The following is a 7113-nucleotide window of genomic DNA, read 5'->3' on the forward strand; positions in this document are numbered from 1 at the left end:
AAGCACAGAGTGATTCTGATGGTATCTGGACTGTGGTCAGTGCTCTTTGTGAGGTTTCCTGATAGGCCTGAGGCAGGGATCACACTTGCTACAGCTGCAGAGGCCACAGACAAGAAGTCATTCCTGTTATTATCATTTCAATTATTATACTCTGATTTGAATATGAATGCATCATAAAACACAGAGGTGGACAGTATATTTAAGAAGTTTTTAAACCACATTGTGAAGAAAAGGCTGAAAAGAGACTGCAAATAAATCCCACCAAAAAACTGTTGTTCAAAGACAACGTAGTGTGTGTGAAGCTGCTTCTGCCAGAGTCCAGATGGATTAAAGTGTATATGTGCCATCAAAAAGAAGCTTCTCTGACAGCGTGTGCACGTCAGGAACTGCAGCCGTGGCTCTCTCTGTGCTTTACAAATGATCAGTTATTATCCTTCATGTGTTGCTTTTCTTAAGGCTACTACATATTTGGTGTTATTGATGTCTTTTGGGGGGCTGCAGACTTTGTTCCTCACCTTTAAAATCTTTGTTTTATTCTAAAGCATCCAAACTCTCTAGCAACTATTTGAACAGCTGGACCTCTGCACCACACAGTTACAGTGGGTGTGGGTCCATCATTCTTATTTTGCATCTCTGACACTCAGTTTGACCACTTTTCCTTTGTCTTTGAGGGATTTGCTGTTTGGTATATTTTATGTTTGGTATATTTTATAGCACAACTCATCTTTGTTTGTAGCTATAAAATGATTTTCAACATGACCAAACTTTGCAGTAGTTTTAACATGATTTAAAATGAAAACTATTCTTTCTTACGTTGGCAGGTAATCTGTGCATCAGTTAACACAGGGGGTGAAACCTGAAAATGATGAGGAACCAGACTTTAATGACTAGTTTGCTTATTAGTGTTGGCTGTAGGATAAAGATTATTCAAGGATTCAAGGATTCAAGGAAGCTTTATTGTCATCCGCATCAGATGTTTACATGAAGACAAACAAAACACACAGAGCGAAAAGAAACAGAAAAACAAGTAATAAAGACGTACAAATAATTACAGTGCAACAACCTGAGCACCAGTATGGAGTATAGATCTAGAAATAGATACTTTAGATGAGCAGCATTGATAAAGAGACGGGTCAGTGTTGGTGGTTAGTGTGTTGAACTCTGACCCACAACCAAATATTACAAATGTTACATTTTCATTTTCAGTGTGTATTTCAATTCATTTTTAAAAAATGTTCCAGAAATTCTTAAATATAATTTGACTTTCAGAGCTGGTATAGTAACTGCGGTTCAGTCTTTTTGCTCTCAGAGGTTAATGCTGATAATTAACCCACGGTTCACTCGTTAGCTCTTAAGGACTGAACCATTCTGCAGCTAGCTTGCACACATAGTGGACCATAGAAGCTAAAGAGCCCTTAGGATTTGCAGAGGAGGACATCAGCAAAGGAAACACCTACAGGAAGGACGAACGAGCGACTGCTCTCAGAGACAAACTGCTACATTTGTGTAAACATGTAACGTTACAGCAGAGCTGCCAAGAAAATAAAGCTAACGTTCTTGGGGGCAAGAATAAAATAATGTATATTTGAAGACACAGTGTGTGGTACATTGTGACCTGTGGGCGTGAGCAGCTATGAGCAGTGTGTGTGTGTGTAAATGCTTGAATAGGCCGCGTGTGATGGTGGAATCACCACAGCCTTTAAACGGATTCAGCACAGGAGACCCCCCAGCCCCCACCCCAGCACACACACACACACACTGGGCTTCCCCTGAGAGAGCCCTGAGTAATACATCATATTGCTCTTAAAATAGCTATTAACCACAGTTAGGAGAGAGATGGAGAGGAAGGGAGGGGAGAGAGGGAGGGAGGGGGAAATTAAGCAACGTTCACAGAGTCACTCATATAATAACTCACCATTAACCTAAGCACTAAAAGGCACACTGTTTCTTTCTGTTACGTGTGCCTTTAATTGATTCTCATATTCCCTGTGCATGCCAGCGCAGGAAAAACGAGCAGAACGAGGGAGAAACTTGCAGATGAGGCTCGATCCTTTCTTCATCAGTGTCTAAACTGGCTCCAGTGTTGCTGAGTGGAGAGCAGATACTCGGCCTAATCCCTCTCAAGTCTGGAGCATCTGAAAGCTATTCACAAACTTTGTGTCCCGTGTATCTCCAATTAAAACGGCCCTGCTGCCAGATAAGTATGGTAATGAGCGAATCCGAGGAAAATTAGATACGCGACACTAATCTGTGGCTGTAAAGAAGGTTAAAGGGAGAGAATTAAGATTAGGATTTAATCCGGCCGTATCGTTATCGTTGCTCGAACTGTCCCGTGCACTGCGCCGAGGTGAACGTAAGAAAGGAAAAACAAACAGCTCTGTGATGAGGTTTGTTCAAGACGCGTGACTGAAATGCCTTCCTTCAAATTAACATAAACATATGCAGATGAGCTCCTAATTAATTGCAAAACGTATTTTTGATTAAATACTCCAAACGTCATGATTCTAATCTTGACCGGGAACGGAGGGGAGAAAAAAAGTTTTAATTAAGTTTGCCAGTTAAACCTCATCAACACTTTGAATGGAGTGTAATTAGAACGCCACCCCATCTTCTTATTTCTCAGCTGCAAAATCAAAAATCAGCCATTGTTATCACATTTGTAATGCAACCAGTATGTGAGATGAGGCTGTGATAAACGAGCAGGGGCCTGATATTCATAGGCAAAGTAAAATAATGCTGCTAATTGGCAGATATTCTAATATTGATTAAATTAGACGGAAAACACTCCTTTCATTAAGGCGCTACGATATAGCCTAATTCCGATCATCTTCTCTGTGTCTTTGGGATTACCAATTAAATGGGCTTTGTGGAAGTTTTTCAAACCGGCGGGCGAGAGGGGCCTCCGTGAAATTACGGCTATAGTTTGCGAGAGTGGAAAGGCAGCCGGCTTGTCTGTTTACCGAGGGCCGTGTTTGTGTGGAAAGTCGTGGTTAATGATGTATTCATCCTCTTGCCGTGGAACTCCAAGCCCAACTCAACGTGTATTGTGCTCAATTATGGGAAGAGGAAGAGCTGATAATGAAAACTAACATGAAGCCCCGGAGTGGATCCAGTTGTGTGTGTGTGTGTGTGTGTGTGTGTGTGTGTGTGTGTGTGTGTGTGTGTGTGTGTGGGAGAGAGACTAGCTGGAATAACTGTATCCCTTCTCTTTCATCATACAGACGCAGAAGCCACAACTCCTCACACTTTCTCAAATGAACCTTTCAAAGCCTCCAAACTTTCAGCCTCACCCTCCCCCTCCTTCTCCACCAAAGCAGCCGTCCACTTAAGGGTATAAGGAGGCTTACGTGGGGATAAAACCCTGCAAGGTGCTTGAGGTGAGATAACCAATTACCCATGATCACTTTTGACTCTTCTAATCTCCCCGCCGTATCGGCGGGATTTAGCCGCAGCAGCACCTGTGAACCTGGCCATCTCCAGTCTGCCGCCGCCGGCCTTTGTTATTCTAATGTCAGCCACTTGACTCAGACTTTAGTCAAAAGGGATAAGCACCCGCTGGGTTCGGGGGGAACGGCTGACGGGAGCGACCCGATGACCTTCCAAATACACAGCGATGATCGATGAGCACGATTTGGTCACAAACACCTCACGGTCCTGCGACAACAACGCTCCGCTGCCGTTCCCGTGGAAATGGATCTCAGGAAACCACACGTTCACCAACAGCTCGTTTACAGCTCACATCCGTCCAACAGGTTCTCTTTTTCATCTTTAGCAACCATGCATGAGCAAGGCGTTTCACAGGCCTCTCCTCTCGGTGTCTAAAATGGCCTCGTTGTGTCATCATTCGCCCGGCGAACCACAGGCACCGAGCGCCGTTCCCAAACATACTGATCCAATTTGGTCGGGCTTCAAAAGGGAGCTTTCCAAGCCACGATCTCCACTGATTCATCATTTTTGTGTTCATCTTCACTTTATTTATTGGTGTCAACGTTTCACTCACGTCGCCAATCATGATGCCTGAGGTCAATGATGTCACCAGATGCACTTGATTTACAAATGTGAACAGGTCTTAGGCAACGCTGGCAAAACACGCTGACAGTTATTTACGACTTGCTGAGGATTCTTCGATTGTTGTCCTTTCAGCAGAAAAGCACAAACTTCACTGAGCTTTGCACTCAACAACAAGCCAGCCTGCTCTATGGATGGTTCCCTCCTTATAACAGCTGTAGACTCATCCATTTGTGATAACTATAGAAAGCATAAAAATGTAGCCATGTGACATCAGAACAGGCTTGTTATGCAACATCGAAGAATTTATGGTGTAGTTTTGGTGAGTAAAATTCGAGTATTTTATTAGTGTGTTATCTGGAACAGGTATCTGTGTTTGTGCAGAAAGTACGCTGCTAGTACACAGACTTTGTTGTTGTGGCGGGCGTGGTCTGCGGTGCTGTGCGGACGCCCCACCACGGTAGTATTTTTGAGTGATCTTGAGCAATACTTCTCCTGGCTTTCTAGTTTTGTCTTTGGACGTTCGCTGGCTTTTCAGTCATTTTGAGAAAAAGTGGACGAGTCTAGAGAATCATGTTTTTCAAGTTGATTTACGGGGTGTCTTTGAAGTAGCCCTCTGTAGGCTGTAGGTCAAACACTTCAGTCCACGTCTAACATGATTTTATTTCCTGTTGAGATTTGATGTGTTTTCAAAGTGTTCCTTTATTTTTTTGAGCAGTGTAGAGTACGTGTCCTACGAAAAGGGGTCTGTCTGGTAATTCGAGATAGCTCAACAGTGCGATACAACGGCATGATGAAAGACACATTAGGAGATTACAGAAGCACTAAAGTACAGTGTCTTCTGTGGAACCAGTTTGTCTTGCTATCCTGACTCCTCACCAACCTTTAAAAAATGTCAAGTGGCTCCTGCAAATGAGGGATACTTTCACTTCTCAACATCTCTCCTGCACTTTAGGGCATTCACGAGAATACCAGAGGTCTCTGGGAGGGCAGCAGGTGCAACAAAGGGCTTCACTTACTGGTGGAACTGAATTTCTATTTCCACAATCGTGCTCGGAGCTTATGGGGAGGACCCTCAGAACTGCTGTTAGAAAGGTCATTTGATCACCAGACTACAGGGTTCATAGTTGCTGTCATAAATTCTAATGGTCACATGGACGCTGCTCAATATCAACATTCACTAAGAAAATTACAAAAAATTGTACAAAACAAAGTTGTAGATTTTTAAAATGTGAGAGTGTTTACAGTAAGAACTAATCATTTAATTAAAAGTACCTATTCAAGCTCGGGTAAAGACAGAATTATCGTTAACAACCAATCAGCTACTGTGGTAAAGGAGTACAAACAAGCTAACTGGAGCTAACAACGGAAATTAGGTGTTTTGTATCCTCTACCTTACACTTTAAATCCTAAAAGCGCGTGTGCCGAGCTCAACTCTCATTTAGTCCAGTGGCCTGGAGTGACAATAAAATCACATATCACCTCTTTAAAGCAGAATGCGGATTAAGAGGTCTCACAGAGACTCGCTGCCCATTTTCCCACCACATACCCTTCCACTAGGGAAAATCTGACCCATCTAAGGATTTCCAAGACAGACAGGATAATCTGACATGCTCTAAGATGACACTGCTCCACCTCACCCTTATTCCCCCCACTCCCATCTCAAGCCAGGGTGCCGAGCTAGCACAAACGAGAGACACTTTGAAAAATAAGCTGCTCATTTGGGACTGAGTGGATTCAGATGGTTGGCCAGTGCTCAAAGGCACAGAGAAAAGAGGCGGTTGGGTCAGCTTATTATTTCAGTGCATACAAGGCACTGATGTTCTCCCTCATATGGCATTTTCTCAATCAAAAGGACTTGGCCACTAGAATGTGTGCCAGCATCCATAGTTCCTTAAAAATCTTCTCTTTCAGTTTATAGCTGGGACTCGGACTCATGGAAACGAGTCAGCGGTACTGAATGTCGAGAAATACACACCAAAAAAAGGTTACATGAACTGCTTTTCTACTCTACCCGAGCACTCGAAGCACTAAATGCAACAAAAGAAGCAGCAACAAATTAAAGTACACATGAATCAGACATCAGTGCAACAAGAGTGCTTTGAATAAATAGTCATCGGAAACTGATGTAATTTGCTCAGTTATTTGTATTTAGAGCGCAGATGCTGTGGTGCTACTATTGCCATGAAAAATGTTCCCACCAGGAAAGAGCCCGGCTGTTTTGAAGACATCTATCTGTTTAAACAACTTCATTTTAGTTAAAACGTCAAAGGTGGAAAAGATTTTCTTGTGTTTTTGAAAAATTGTCCTCCATATATGAACCCTCTGAACAATTTTCTGTTGATGTAGAAGACACAAGAGATGTGGAAACATGTCACTAAAATTAGGTTAAATTTGGTGTAAATGTGAAATTGAAGTAGACGTGAGGATAAAACCCGAACATTTTGATGTAATTTTGACTCTGTCTTATAGCAACCATGCTTTCATGTTTACAGATACACACACTTGTGTCAGCTTTTACGCCAGCGCTGAGCACTGAAAACGTAAAATCCTCGATGCTGATCTAATCAGCAGCCCTAAACTCAAAGCAACACTTGATGAAGAGATATTGAAAAGGAGAAAACGACTTTGCAAGACAATTTTGAAACTGGCTCAACGTGGAAAAACTGTTTTTTCTTTCTCCTCGACACTCTTGCAAAGCTGTCTGAGGACACCTTTATACCTTCCTGCAATGAAGCGGTGCCAACCGCTGCTTCACTGTGCAGTGTTACCAGCGTTAAAATACCACGCAAGATCAATTTTTTACTGTCAGTAATCTTGCACAGCTCACCATCAAGCACAATGAGACAATACCATATATTGTTATGTAAAGGTCCAGTCTGTTCAGTTCCCACAGGTGTGCAACATTAATCTCTGCTGGTCTCCTCCGTTTTTTCAAAAATGTTTTCAATTGTTCCATAACACCTTTTCAGTTCTTGTGTCATTTAGCCTACTCCGGCCTTTTCTCCCCGTCTCTTCTTTAAGAATAGGTACTCGGCAGCCATCCTTCCACTAGTTCCAGGAAATCATCAGACGCGTCTCTCAGATACTGTGTCAGGTCTTTGA

Source organism: Diplotaxodon limnothrissa, linkage group LG19, assembly GCF_057381915.1.
Source record: "Diplotaxodon limnothrissa isolate DT_005_m linkage group LG19, D_limnothrissa_male_GT1.1, whole genome shotgun sequence".
Classification (NCBI taxonomy): Eukaryota; Metazoa; Chordata; class Actinopteri; order Cichliformes; family Cichlidae; genus Diplotaxodon; species Diplotaxodon limnothrissa.